The sequence below is a fragment of the Tamandua tetradactyla genome, chromosome 1 (genome assembly GCF_023851605.1).
Source record: "Tamandua tetradactyla isolate mTamTet1 chromosome 1, mTamTet1.pri, whole genome shotgun sequence".
In the NCBI taxonomy this organism is placed as follows: domain Eukaryota; kingdom Metazoa; phylum Chordata; class Mammalia; order Pilosa; family Myrmecophagidae; genus Tamandua; species Tamandua tetradactyla.
Window position 1 is genome coordinate 17,875,246 of NC_135327.1, and position 15,594 is coordinate 17,890,839.

Genomic DNA, 15,594 nt, shown 5'->3' on the forward strand with positions numbered 1-15,594 from the left:
AGGGCATGGTCCCTTGGGCAGTCGAGGATTGGGGCACTGACAGGACCAGTGTCCTTCGAGGCCACATTTGAAGCACTTTCCTAGTGGTGGATTAGTCGTAGCTGGCTTCTCCTCCATTGAAGTGAGCCACAGAGCCACAATCAGGGATTGGGTTTGTAAATTCGCCTTTCGGCGGCCCCGGGATTCTTTTTCTGCCTTCTCTAGTTTATCACGAGTATTAAAAATTTTAAAGTCCATGTTTACCAGGTCATGGATAGGGGCCTGAGGACCATCCTCAATTTTTTTAAGTTTACACCTTACATTTGGAGCCGATTGGGATATAAAGTGTGTGACTAAAGCAGTTTTACCAGCCTCCCAATCGGGGTCTAGGCGGGTATATAGGGAGAGGGCTTCTGTGAGCTGGTGTAGAAAAGCGGCCAGGTTTTCTTCAGGACCCTGGGTAATTTCCCTTAGCTTATGGAAGTTTGCTACTTTATCTGAAGCTTTTTGCATGCTGGCTATGAGGCATGTAAGCATTTTGTCCCATCTAGCCCACCCGTTCCTCCCCGCTGGAGTGTCAACCTGATATTCCCACCCTGGCTTTTGGTCTGGCACTGCCTTGGCCCCTACCGGCATGGTGTGGTCGGTTATATGCACCTGGTTAGCATGAGCCCTGACTGCATTGAAAATATGGTCTCTTTCATCTGTAGTTAGGGAAGAAGAGCAGATTACATTAATGTTATGCCAGGTGAGGTCGTAAGCGTTAGCTAGATACTGGAATTCTTTACTATAGGTAGTTTGATAGTTGGAGAAGGAGGAAGAGAAAGGCAAGATGGCGGCGGGAGTGCCGCCGGCGCGGAAGAGGAGAGAGGTGGGCAAGATGGCGACTGGGACGTCACCAGAACAGAAGGAGGAAGAGAAGGAGAAGATGGCGACTGAGATGTAGCTGAAGCAGAAGGGGGGAGGGAAAGGCAAGATGGCAACTGGAGTGCCACTGGAGGGAGGGGAGGGTAGAGTGAGGAAGAGGAAGATACAAGGGGAGGGGCAGGAGCACAGAAGGAAAAAAGCTTGGACATAAGGAATTTCGGCCCATTTGTCATTCCTCTGGCAAAAGTTGCGGAGGTTCGTAAGGATATTAAAATTGAAAGTCGCATCCTCAGGCCCATGAGAGAGGACCTACTGCCCATACTGATGGGTCTCAAAGGAGAAAGGACTGGCCCAGGGGGTGTCGGCGTCCCAATGCCCTGAGAAAGTCCTCCTCGGAGTTCTTACGAGCCGGGGCTTGTCTCCCCAGGGGACGTCTCACCCTGGTTTGAGGCCCTTTCAGGTCCTGGACCTGAATTTGGGAGGGAAACGAGAAGCGGGGCATCCCCACAGCTTTTCGAGTCCCAGAAGAAGGGTATGAGGCTTGCCGGCGTCCCTGTTCACCTCAGCCCTTGGAAGAGAACCTGACGTGAATTCACGATTTTCGGAGAGTAATTAACGGACAGGCTCTCTTGGAACCATGAGACCCGGCAGCAGGGCTAGGAGGGGAGGGACTTACCCAATCTGTGGTGGATGCAGAGGTGGGCCGAAGGATCCCTTGTCGCTGGCTATGTGGAGAAAAGAGGAGAGAGGAAGCCGGGGCACCTCTGGCCAGGTGGGCAGCACCCGCGCTCCTCTCACAGGTTTCCGGCACCAGATGAAAGGTTTAGGAGGCAAAAGGGTGAGAAAGAAGAAAAGTAGACCAGGAAATTTAAAGTAGGGGGGTGGTGGTTTATTTCTACGCTCCCAGGCAGAACTCACCAAACCCAAGATGGAGGGAGGTGAGTGTGCCAAATTTTATAGTTTTTAAGTGACTTTTTAAAATTGTGATAATATACATAAGTTTTGCCATTTTAACCATTTTTAAGTGTATAGTTCAGTGGCTTAATTACTTTTATGCTGTTGTGCTTTGATCACTACTCTCCCATTATGCAAACGTCATCACTCAAAACAGAAAAGCTTTACTCATTAAACAATAAATCACTATACTCCCACACCCCCCAGCCCCTCTTAACCTCTAATCTTCTTTCTGCTTCTATGAATTTGCTTATTCTAGGTATTTCATGTAAGGGGAATCATACAATATTTGTTCCTTTTGTGTCTGGCTTATTTCATTCAGCATAGTGTTTTCAAGGTAATCCGTGTTATGTTTCAGAAGTTCATTCTGTTTTATGGCTGAATAGTATGCTATTGTACAAATATACCACCTTTTGTTTATCCATTCATCTGTGGATGGATATTTGAATTATTTCCACCTTTTTAACTATTGTGAATGATGCTACTGTGAACAAATTGGTGTATAACCAATTCTTTGAGTTCTTTGGGGTATGTATCTAGGAATGAAATTGTTGGATCGTGTGGTACTTTTGTTAACATTTTGAGGATCTGCCAGATTTTTCCATTCTTGCTAGCAGTGCAGCAGAGTTGTAGATTTTTGTGTCCTTGCCAACTCATGTTATTTTCTGTTTCTTTTAAATAGTACTCATCCTAATGGGGATGTTGTATTTTTGAAATTTGAAGAAATGCTTTTCTAATTGTTCCAAGTCATTGTAATGCTGTTCCTGTGTTTGAGGATGTTAGTACATCTACCTGATATTGTTCTTTCTGTAGGTTTGCTATGCACAGTTGGTGTATTCATCTGGATCATTGATAATGGTGTTTAATAGATGAAATGGTAACCAAAGTGAAAGCTGATCTTGAGACGTCAATGTTTGATTTAGAAAGTGACAACTATAGAGCGTAAAGCAAAAAGGTAAAATAAATAAGGCCTGACAACATTGTCATTATGAATATAGTAAGACAGTGGAAAAGAAACCCTGGCAGGCCCTTAAGATGATGACCTGAGGACTTCTCTGATCTAGATCCCGTGGTTTAACTCTGTCATTCTGTCAGAGGGAAACTTAGCAGAGGAGAAACACCATTGTTCTTTAAGATTGTTTTCCATCCCGACTGACTTATGGCAAAACACCCTTCATTATCATTGCTTGTTTGTTTTTTGGGAAGTGCACAGATTGGGAATCAAACCCAGGTCTCCCAAATGGCAGGCGAGAACTCTACCACTGAACCACCCTTTCAACCCCAAACTTCATTATCATTGTATACCATACTTTTCTAGTGCTTTTAAACTGAAGTCTTTCATTTGTAAAGAAGAATTATATATTAAATTAAAGACTTCCCTACTACTAAGAGGTCAAGGACAAATTGTTCACTTGGGCCTTAATTTTCCCATCTGTTCCATGAGGGAATTAGATTAAGTGATCCAGAGGCCTTCTTGTTCTTACTTTGCAATTACTCTTCAAGTTACTTTTGGGAATTTTTTGTTAGTTGCTGGATTGTAGGAATTGGTAAATTTCTTAAATATTATTTGTATATCTAGAGCATGGATTTAACAACTGATGCTCCTACCCTGTGCTGTTTTTGGCTTTAGCTATGTTATGATTCAAAGAACATGGTGGTGTTCATAGTTAGAACATTATGTATAGAGTAAGTTGTCTCTAAATTTTACTTTATCCACTTACTGTGGTAATTATAATTAACAAGATGGGAGAAATCTTACTGAGCTTCTGACTTGGTTCTAATGATTTATAACATGCTTGGTTGAATTCTTAACTATATTTGTGTTAGGATCACTGCTTTCAGGAGTCTCACCTTATCATAGTTCACTAGTTTATGTTTCTTTGACTAAGCTGTCAAGATTGGAGTTTAAATGTTAATGTTAATATTCTCTCATCCCATAAATCGTCTCTTATCCTTACCAAGAGGAAACCAGCATTGTCACACTTTGAAATGCCAGTCTCCTTGACAGGCATTTTATTGGTCCTTTGAGGGTACTAATTTTCTCTGATTAGGCTGGACATTTACATAAATTTTCCTGTAGGAGCTTTGGACTTAGAAACAGGAAGCATGTAGTAATTTTATAAGGATGTCATGAAATGGTGTATGTGACCTGGGGCAAATCGTGTAACTGTGGGACTGACAGTTTTTGCTACTATTTAATGGCATCTTTCAGAGTTTCTGCTCAGAACACATGCATCTGTTTTTTAAATTTGTTAATTGAAGCACAGCACATGCAAAGAAAAGTATACATGTCATAAGGGTAATGAATTATAAAATTAACCACACTCAATGTTACCACTACTGAGGTAGTTTGGAAAAGTTTCTTTGGTGATTCTGGTATACTTTCCTCATTAAAAACCACTGGACTAGACTGTAGGTTATCTCATATTTGTTACAGTTCTTTCCAGAATAAAATTAGTGGAAACAGTGGTAGAGAGAAGGAATTCAGATTGTCACTAAAATTTTAACATGAATAGGTTTACTGGATTTATGTATAGTCTTTTCTTCTGATGTTTCTCTTCTTCCTCTTTGCTTTTTTTTTTTTTTTTTCCTTTCGTCTAGGTCCTGGAGGAATGGAGAAGGGGTCCTATCGAACCCCTCATTATCTTTTCTGAGAGTGGTCAGAGAGTTCTTAAACAGGTCTGTTGATTCTATAGAATACAAATGCAAGTTTGATTTGTAAAAGACTTGGTTTCAACTCAAAGATTGAATAAGAAATGGACTTACTTTATTTTTTAGAAAAGAAGACATTTTGATCTCAATGTCTTTAGGGTATTTCACATTAGCAAGCTGCATTTTAGCATGTGCGTTGGACCCAAACTGACTAAATTAAGATCTGCTTAATAGAAAAGCAGACGAGTCATGACTTTATCAGTTACGTTGAGTATATATAATGTGTCAGAATTCCTTATTGGTGCCATAGAATGTATCAAGAAAGGGTGAAAAAGTAAATATAATTTATTAGCTGTTCATGATTCTGGAGGGGAATGGAGCATGGATAAATGCAAGAAGGAAAATAATTTCTTGGCTCTCTTTCTAATATTCTCAGAATTCATAACTTTTTTTTTAATATCAAAACTACTTTATGAGCTCCGATTTAGAAAAGGGCAAGTGTATATAGTTTGTCTTTTTTTTTTGGTTTTGTTTTTCATTTCAAACTTGCTTCACCTTGGATTTACCTATTGGAGCTTCGAAAAATACTGTTATCTTTACCCTCTTCTTTTCCCTGCCTGGTTGTGATTTAATTGGCCTGTGGTATAGCTATGAATTTTGAAATTTTTCAAGGATCTCTAGATAATTCCAATATGCAGACAAGTCTGGGAGCTACTGCTCCAACCAATAAAAGCAAAACTGGTCATTATGCAGCTTGTGACTTTTTTTTGATACATAATTTGGATAAATGTTTAGATAAGTATATAAATAAGAGTATATATATATTTTGATTCAAGAATACTACACTTAGGTTGTAATAATACCTATACTTAGGTGGTATTTGGAAACTCTGTGTTTTGTATATTTTGTGTTTGATATTTCATAAACCTGCAACTCTAACAAAAAAATTATCAAAAAAGAAAAAATGTATAGGCTGCCATTTTTATATATGCATCTTTATATAATATTTACTCATGCTACAAAATAGCAATAATTTTATAATATCTCTAAGTTGATGATATTAAAAATGCAACTGAAATGTCAACTAAATATACTTTATTTCAGATACTTTGTAAGATAAAAGTGAATCTTTTGAACTTTAGAAGAAAGTTTGTGTCAATACCTGGCAAAATTTTGCATATGAGTCTGGCATAAAACAATGTGGCCATAAATTGAATTCCAAATCTAAAAGAAAAAAAAGAATGTTGTGCTTTAAACTTGTATGTGTTCTTAGGGGAATGTAAGTGCCATAAAAGCAGGTACTGTGTCTGTATTTTCTTCACCATTGTATCTTTACCATTTAGAATAACACCTGACATATTGGATGCTTAAATATTTGTTGAATGAGTGAATGAACCTATCAGTCGCTGGTGAACTGAGAATATGCTTTTACCTAATATTCATGTTGTTTGAGGTTGTAGGGTGTTATAATTGTGAGGAGCCCAGACTCTAGAATCTGACTACCTGGGTTTGAATCATGTATGGGCCTTTCCAACATGAAAAGAGGGTAGAGGGAGTCTGATAACAAAACAGAAGTTATAGTTTTATAACCTAATTATGAAAGTGGCATCTGATCACCTTTGCCATATTCTGTTGGTTAGAAGCACGTCATTAAGCCAGCACACACTCAGGGGGAGATTACACGAGGGTGTGAATCCCAGGAGTCTGAATCACTGTGGACCATCTTAGAAGTGTGTCTCCCTCAGAGGACATGGTCTAGTGCCAGATAGGACTAGATTAGGGATATTACAAGTAAAAAAAAAAGTGACTTGTGAGATGTCTACCTTGCCTTAATCAAAGCATCTCTTTTTTCCTTCTTTTTCACATTAGCCTCTTTCCCCTACAAGAATAGAGGTCATTCCCACAATGAAAATATTTTCTGAATATTTTTGGGAAAGATTCAGTTAAGGCCTTTCCCTGTATTAGTGTTTGTATACAGGTGTATTTTTAAATTTCTTATTATAGAAATTATGGGACAAATGCAAAACTAGAATGCTGAGATGAATCTCCATGAATTTCACCCTTCTTGGGCAGTGTATCTTCACCAATCTTGTATGTGTAATTTACATACTATAAAACACATCATTTTAAATGATTCCTTGTGTGTTCTGTAACTTTTTGTTGCAAAGTGGATGTTCTGAGAATTACATTGTTATAACTCTGGAGACTATTTCTCCTACTCCTCAGGTATTGTTAGATTTTGTTATTGTTGAGGGCTGGAGCCATCAATCTGATGTTTCCAAATTGTTTTTGCTCACAAACCGGTAATGGAAAGAGAAAGAGGGAAGGGCTACCTCTTTAAGACTACTCTGCTGCTTTCCCCCTCAGAGATGGCCACCACAGCAATCTGAGGTAGCTGGTCAAAAGCTGCGATTGATGAGCAGACTCTTTGGAGGACTTGGTCCATATGGCCCACCCTGGCACAAGTAGGTGTACCAGGGGCCCTGGCTGCACTTCCCTCCTTCCTGCTATTGTTTTGGAGGTTGGAAGATGGCAGCCACTGCATGGAATGTGAAATTCACTGATACTGTTAGAAAAAAACACTGAACTTGAAAGTGAATAAATGCTCACCTGATTGTGGAGAAGAAAAGAATTTATTCATTATCTTGCAGGAACTGGTGCCCAGCCAAACACAAAATGGTGGCTGGTGCACAAAACAATAGAATGCCAAAATGATTATACCTGTGCCTAGCTCACAAACCCTCCTCTGTTTCTCTGCTGATTGGATACTCCAGAGGTTACAGCCTATCTGGATAGTGTAATTCAAATTTCCAGCAGAAGTTCCCACTTCTGATGACATTTTATGTTTCAGTGACCCTGGCCGTTACTTATTTAAACTTGTTTCTACCTGTTTGGTGCCAATTCTAGGCTTACGTCAGCAGTGCTCTCCTTCCCTGCTTGTAAAACCGGTTTGAGTTATTCTACAGCCCTTTCCTGCACCATCTGTGTGAAAGCTAAACTTGATTTTCTTACAGTTACCAAAGTTTAGCAGCCTCTTCCCTCAGCTCTTCCCTGGAATCTGCACAGTATTCCACTATAGACTCCAGAGTTTCAAAGTAGTTGATTCAGACAATTCCTGTTAGTTCAATAGTTGTTTTCGTGGAGGGACTGATTCATGGAACTTCCTGTTCTGCCATCTTCCTCTCCTTAATTTTAAGAATGCTTTTAGTATTAAGTTTATTAACCTTTAGTGATTTACAAATATAATTCCCAATTTGTATTTTACCTTTTTATTTCTGTGTATAGTTTGACCTGAAAAAAATTTTTAAATAATAACATAGTTATGAATTCAAATCTATATTTTGCTTTAGTTCTTCCATAGTTCGTGAACTGATAAATGTTTCAACATATAACTAGCATATTATTATAGTATTATTATTTGATCTTTTGTATTTAACTCTCTAATCAGACTTTTTTTTAGTATTCATCGAGAAGTGAGAATTTAATAAAAACATTTCCAAATAATTAGCCATCTTGTCTATATTATAGACAAACTATAAAATGAAATTATCCTCCTAGAAAGAAGTATGGTACAACACATTAACGAACTATCAAAAGAAAACTAAATAAATAGAAGAAAAGTCACTCACAAAACCCCACAAATTGAAGACAGTGTTTGCAAATCATATATCTGATAAGAGATTTGTACATACTGTAAAGTGCTTTTATAATAATAGATGTATCAATAATAAAAAGGCAAAACAGTTAAAGAATTGGCAACGGATTTGACTAGACATTTTTCTGAAGAAGATTCACAGATTACTAACAAACACCCCCAGAAATGTTCAGCATCATTAGCTGTCAGGGAAATGCAAATCAAAACCACAATGATAGCACTCATACCCACTAGGATGGCAATGATAATGTTGATGAGGATGTGGAGAAATTTGAATACTTGTACACTGATGGTAGGAATGATGGTACAGCCCCTTTGGAAACAATCTGACAGTTCCTTACAAGATTAAATATAGAGTTACCATATGACCCAGCAGTTTCACTCCTAGGTATATACCTAAGAGAAATGAAAATGTATGTCCTCACAAAGACTTGTGAGCACTATTCATAGTAGCCAAAAAGTAGAAATGTCCATTAATTGATGATGCTAAATATATGGTATATCCATGTAAAGGAATACTATTTGGCCATAAAAAGGAATGAGGAGGGTGGGTGATGGTGGCACAGTAGCAGAGTTCTTGCTTGCCATACGAGAGACCCAGGTTCAATTCCCCGTGCCTGCCGAAGCAAAAAGAAAACAGGGAATGAAGAACAGTAACAAAACTTTTAAGTAGGAAAGTAAATAAAATTTAAAAAACAAAACAAAAAAATACCCCCGCCCCCAGAATGAGGTAACGATATATGCTATAACATGGAGCATGGATAATCTTTGAAAGCATTGTAAGTAAAAAAAGCCAGACACTAAAGGCCACATATTATGTGATTTCTGTTTATGAAATATCCAGAATTGGCAAATCTCTGGATTGACAGAACTGGCAAATCTGTAGATTGACATCTGTGCTGATTTGAAAGTATTATGTACTCCATAAAAGCCATGTAAACTGGTGGTTGCCTACAGCTTGGGATGTGGTGGTGGAGGGAAATAGAAGTAACTGTTTTTTTTGTGTATAGGGGGTGATGACCCAATCTGAAATTGATTATAGTGATGATTGTGCAATTGTGACTGTACTAAAAACACTGAATTATGCACTCTAAATTGTGAAGTGGTTTGTATGTGAATTATATTAATAAAGCTGCTACCAAAAAAAATAATGAATAATAAAATGAAGAAAAAGTGTCATCCACAGTCTCACCACCCAGAGATAGTATTATAAACATTTTGGTGAAGTATTTTTCCAGCTTTTCCAGAGACTTTTTTCCCTTTGTCTTGAAAAATGCTTATGCTCAGTTTTTAATTGGCCTTTTCTCCTATTTATTATGTTGAGAAAATTGCACCTTTTCTTTTGATTAAGAAATTTAAATATTCAAAAACTGAGTGAATGGTGGAAAATCCACATATATTCAGCATCTAGATTTAACAAAAATTATGTTGCTATATGTACTTCATGGGCTTTTTTCTTTTACTGAAATATTTTAGAGCTAATCTCAGATATCAAGTCATTTCACTTCAGAATTCTTCAATTTTCATATCTAAAAGGTAAGGACATTGTCTTACAGAAATCACAATATTATTATTACTTCTAAGAAAATTAATAATTTTAGTATTATCTAAAATCTAGTGCAGATTAAGAATTTCCCCAGTCTCCCCAAAATGTTTGATGTTGGTTGGATCTTACAACATTTTACATGTTCTTTTATAACTTTTCTTTTTTTTTAAACAATCTTTTAACACACTTATTGATTTGGGGGCCAACAAGGCAGCATTTGGTCAGTTAAGAAAGGCATCTGTGCCTATTTGCAAGTATTATGTACTCCAGAAAAGCCATGTCGTAATTCTGATTCCATTTTGTGGAAGTAGCTATTTCTTTTAATCCTGATTCAGTGCTGTAGGCTGGAAACCTTTGATTAGATTATCTCCATAGAGGTGTTGTGTACCCAGTGATTAAATGGAGATGTGACTCCACCCATTCCAGGTGGGTCTTGATTAGGTTACTGGAATCTCTTAAAAGAGGAAACATTTTGGAGAGAAATTTGAGAGCTGACAGAAATGACAAATGCCTCAGAGCTGACAGAAACTTCACAACAAAGCTGACAGATGGGGACACATGGTGAACAGAGACATGGATGTTTGGAGATGCTTGGAGCCCAGCTGATCTTGCCATGAGGTGTGAAGTAAGCCAGAACCTAGAGAGAGCCAAGGAAAGCCAAGAGATGTAAGCCAGCCCCAGAGAGGTAAAGTGAGGAACTCCCACAGGAACAGAGGCTGAAAGCAGCAGAGCCCAGGAGCAAAGGAGCAGCAGATGCCAGCCGTGTGACTACCCAGCTGACAGAGGTGTTCCTGATCCATTGGCCTTTCTTGAGTGAAGGTAACCTCTTGTTGGTGCCTTTATTTGGACACTTTCACCTCCTTTGGAACTGTAAACTTGTAACTTATTTAATTCCCTTTTAAAAAGCCATTCCAGTTCTGATATATTGCATTCCAGCAACTTGCAAGCTAACGTAGCACCTCATTGAAAATAAGACATCACAGTGCTGTATGGTGGGGGTTACATTTCATTCTTTTTCCATGTGACTGTCCTGTCATTGCAGCACCATTTGTTGAATTTTGGGGGTGGATGGGAGTGCGGAGTGCATGGGCTGGGAATCAAACCTGGGTCTCCCACATAGCAGGCAAGAATTCTACCTTGGAGCTACCCTTGCACCCCCTGCGTTTGGTTTTATAATCATATTATTTCCAACAATTATTTAGACCTAACCCTATACTTGGTTTCATCTCACCCTTCCCATTCTCGAGGTCTTTATTTTTGGTTAATTATTCAAACAACATTTTGTTGAAAAGTACTTGATTGGTATAGTTTCCTCTGGAAATATCTTTATGTTGATTTCACATTTGAATGACACTTAGCTCAGGGAGAAGGATGGAATTATTAGGTCACATTAATTCCCCCTCTTAATTCTTAACTGTTTTACCATTTTTTTCTGGCCTTACAAAGCAAAAGTCTTTGGCCAACTTGATTTCTCTTTCTCTGTAGCTGGCCTGTTTTTTCATTCCTGGAAGGTTTTTAGGATATTTTCTTTATCCTTGAAATTTATAAGTTTCATGAGAAAAATTGTTGCTATCTTTTCACTAATTGTGCCTGATATTTTGTGAGCTCTTTTTTTTTTTTTGGCGGGGGGGAGGGGGCGTGTGCAAATGATAGATTTTTTTCACTCTCTATCTTGGGGTTATTTCTATGGATTCATGGATTTTTGTTTATTCATGATATTGTAATCAGCTTTACTCATTATTCCTTTTGATACTCAAATTTGGCCAGTGGTTCTTTTGTTCTTGTGACTCCTTAAACTGACCTTCTGGGTTCTTCTGACACGTTCCCTAGAAGTCAAAGTGCTTCCTTATTTCTGGTACAGCACGATTTTTTGAAAATCACCTTGAAGATAATAATTTTTATTGGTCTCTTGTATAGTGTTGCCTTCTAGTGTGCTTAATGCAAATGCTAGCACCTATAAAAATTTTTTCTTCCCTTTTCCACAAAAAGCATGCTAGCATACCATTTTTAGTGTTTTATGCCTTGATTTTTTTCTCTCAATAATATATCTTGAGATCATTCCATATTGTTTGTAGAGAACATCCGTATTTTGTATAGCGGCATTTCATTTTTATGGATGTATCGTAATTTATTTGATCAGTCCATAATGATACATGTCTGGATAATTTCCAGTCTTTTGTTAGTTCAATTATTTGTGTAGTGTATAACTTTGTACATATATCATCTTGTATGGGGGCAAGTGTATCTGTAGGATCAGTATCCAAAACCTGGGGTTGCTGGATTAAAGGTATATGGAATTGTACTTTTGATAAGTAATGCTTAATTGGGATTATACTAGTTTGTATTACCACCAGCAATAATCGAAGACTGCCTATTTTCCCACAACCTTACTAAGATAGTGTGTTATAAAAATCTTGGATTTTTGCTAATCTGATGAGTAAAAAATTTTTTTTCCTTCTTCTGAGTAGGGCTGAACATCTTGTGTTTAAGGGTGATTTGTATTTATTTAGGCAGTGTATGAGTATATAGACTGGCAGAATGGATTAAAAACAGGACCCATCTATATGCTATCAACAGGAGATGTATTTTAGACCCAAATATAAAGGTATTTGACAAAATTCAACATCCTTTCTTGATGAAAACACTTCAAAGGATAATAATAGAAGGGAAGTTCCTCAACATGATAAAGGAAATATATGAAAAATCTACAGTTAACATCATCCTCATTGGGAAAAGACTGAAAATTTTCCCTCTAAGATGAGGAACAAACAAGGATGCCACTGTCACCATTGTTATTCAGCATTGTGCTGGCAATTATAGCCAGAGCAGTTAGACAAGTAAAAGAACTAAATGGCATACAAATTGGAAAGGAAGAAATAAAACTCTCACTGTTTGCAGATGATAATGATACTATATGTTGAAAATCCTGAAAAATCTACAGCAAAGCTAGAGCTAATAAATGGGTACAGCAGAGTGGCAGGTTACAAGATCAGTACCTCCAAATCAGTAGTGTTTCTATTCACCAGAGATGAGCAATTTGAGGAGGAAATCAAGAAAGAAAATCCATTTACAGTAGCAAACAAAAGTATCAGATAGTTAGGAACCAGTTTAACTAAGGCTTCAAAAGACCTGTATACAGAAAACTACAAGAAATTGCTAAAAGAAATCATGGGAGACCTAAATAAATAGAAGGGTATACCGTTTTCATGGATTGGAAGACTAAATATAGTTAAGATATCAGTGTTACCCAAATTGATGTATAGATTCAGTGCAATACCAATTAAAATCCCAGCAACTTACCTTGCAGAGATAGAAAAACCAATAACCAAATTTATTTGGAAGGGTAGAATGCCCCGAATAGCTATATATCTTGAGAAAGAAAAATGAAATGGGAGGTCTCGTACTACCTGACTTGAAAGCATATAATGAAGCTACAGTGGTCAAAACCGCATGGTACTGGCATAAAGATAGATATACTGACTGTGCCAGTTTGAAAAGGCTTATGTATCCTAGAAAATCCATGTTTTAATCCTCATCAACCTTATGGGACAACAGTTTCTTCTAATCCCTATTCAATACTGTATGTTGGAAACTTTAATTAGCTTATCTCCATGGAGATGTGACTCAAATAATGTGGGTATTAAACTTGATTAGGTGAAGACCTGTCTCCACCCATTCCAGGTGGGTCTTGATTGGTTTTATTGGAATCCTTTAAAGGAAGAAGTACTTTGGAAAGAGCTAGAGAACAACAAGAGAGGAAGCCACTAGATTCTGAGAGAGCTGAGAATGCTGCAGAACCACGAAGCAGAGTCCACCAGCCAGCAACTTTTGGAGATGAGGGAAAATTCCTCCCAGGGAGCTGGAGACAAAGCTAGCAGACATCGCCATGTGCCTTTCTAGCTGAGAGAGAAACCTTGACCATCATTAGCCTTCTTGAACCTAGGTATCTTTCCCTGTATGCCTTAGATTGGATATTTCTATAGACTTGTTTTAATTGGGACACTTTCTTAGCCTTACAACTGTAAACTAGCAACTTATTAAATTCCCCTTTTTAAAAGCCATTCCGTTTCTGATTTATTGCATTCTGGCAGCTGGCAAACTAGAGCACTGACCAATGGAGGCGATTAGAGTGTTCAGAAATAGACCCCTTTATCTATGGACAATTGATCTTGATGGGGCAGTCAAGCCAGTCCACTAGGGACAGAGCAGCCTCTTCAATAAATGTTGTTTGGGAAACTGGATATCCATATGCAAAAGAATGAAAGAGGATCCATATCTCACACCCTATACAAAAATTAACTCAAAATGGATCAAAGACCTGAACATTGGAGCTAAGACCATAAAACTTTCAGAAGAAAATATAGGGTAATATCTTATAAATCTTGTAATAGGAGGGGGTTTCCTAGACCGTAACACCCAAAGCATGACCACTGAAAAAGAAATAGATAAATGGGAACTCCTCAAAATTAAATACTTCTGTGCATCAAAGAACTTTGTCAGGTAAACAAAGAGGCAGCTTATGCAATGGGAAACGATATTTGGAAACCACATAATCAGATAAGGGTTTAGTATCCAGAATGTTTAAAAAAGATTCTACAGCTCAACAACAAAAAGACAAACAACACAATTAATTGAAAAATGAACAAAAGACATGAACAGACACTTCTCAGAAGAGGAAATACAAACGGCTAAAAGGCACATGAAAAGATGCTCAACTTCCCTGGCTATCAGGCAAATGCAAACCAAAACCACAATGAGATATTATCTGACACATACTAGAATGGCCATTATAAAAAAAACAAAATGACAAATGCTGGAGAGGATGTGGAGAAAGAGAAACACTTACACACTGTTAGTGCGAATGTAAAAATGGTACAGCGCTCTGGAAGGCAGTTTGTGGTTCCTCAAGAAACTAAGGATAGAATTGTTGTATGATCCAATGATCCTATTACTAGGTATGTATTCAGAGGAACTGAAGGTAAGGACACAATCGAACATTTGCACAGCAGTGTTTATAGCAACATTATTTACGGTTGGCAAGAGATGGAAACAGCCCAAATATCCATCAGTGGACAAGTGGCTAAACAAGTTGTAGTATGTACATATGTTGGATTGTTATGCAGCTATAATACAGAATAAAGCCATGAAGTATGTAACAACGTGGATGAACCCTGAGGACATTATGCTGAGTGAAATTGGCCAGAAACAAAAGGATAAAAATACTGTATGGTCCCAATAATATGAACTAACATTGATAAGTGAGCTTTAAGAGTTGAGGTTAAGAACAGAAGTCATCAGGAGATAGAAATAGGGTAGAGATTGGGAATTTGGTGCTGAAGGAATACAGATTGTACAACAGGACTGACTAAAAATTCAGAAACAGCACAATATTACCTGATTGTCACACAATAATATAAGTACACTGAATGAAGCTGAATATGAGTATGATTGAGGGAGAAGGGCTAAGGGCATGTCTGAAACCAGAAGGAAAGATAGAGGATAAATAGAGAGATGTTATAACTAATTTTTTATTAGAGTGGACAATGATAGTGATTAAATGTACAAATAAAGTTTTTACATGAGGGAGAACAAATGAATGTCAGTATTTCAAGGCTTTGAAAATAGACCTTATATGGGGATAAAGTACAGTAAATGCAAGCTTGGGTCTATAGTCAATAACGTTAAATATGCTTCCATTGAGTGTAACAAAGGTGTTATGCCAAAACTAAATGTCAGCAGGCACGGGCATGGGGGAGGGGTGTGGATTCTTTGTGAAAGAAAAAGAAATGTCTTCATATAGGTTGTGGTGTTGAAGGTGTATCTGCAGATGTAGGTTAGATTGTATGATGTGTGAATAAAACTGTTTAAAAATGAACAGAGTGAAACAAATGCTAGAGAAAATGTGGTGAAAGAGATGTACTTATTCCTTGTTGGCAGGGAA

At 37.6% G+C, this 15,594-nt stretch overlaps 1 protein-coding gene across 13 annotated transcripts in view; it reads left to right on the forward strand.

Annotated features, from left to right (window-relative positions):
- Nucleotides 1-15,594, forward strand: part of NCOA6 (nuclear receptor coactivator 6) — a 186,315-nt gene that overhangs the window by 31,587 nt on the left and 139,134 nt on the right. For 5 of the 13 annotated variants that reach the window (XM_077170808.1, XM_077170775.1, XM_077170765.1 and 2 more), the window contains exons 2-3: nucleotides 2,614-2,755; nucleotides 4,402-4,479. The exons of 4 other annotated variants lie outside the window; for them this stretch is intronic. The gene's annotated coding sequence lies outside the window, so the exon portion shown is untranslated. Of the gene's footprint in view, nucleotides 1-2,613; nucleotides 2,756-4,401; nucleotides 4,480-5,556; nucleotides 6,918-15,594 lie in introns of all 13 variants that reach the window. 4 more of the 13 variants (XM_077170720.1, XM_077170696.1, XM_077170705.1 and 1 more) reach the window with 3 other exon arrangements.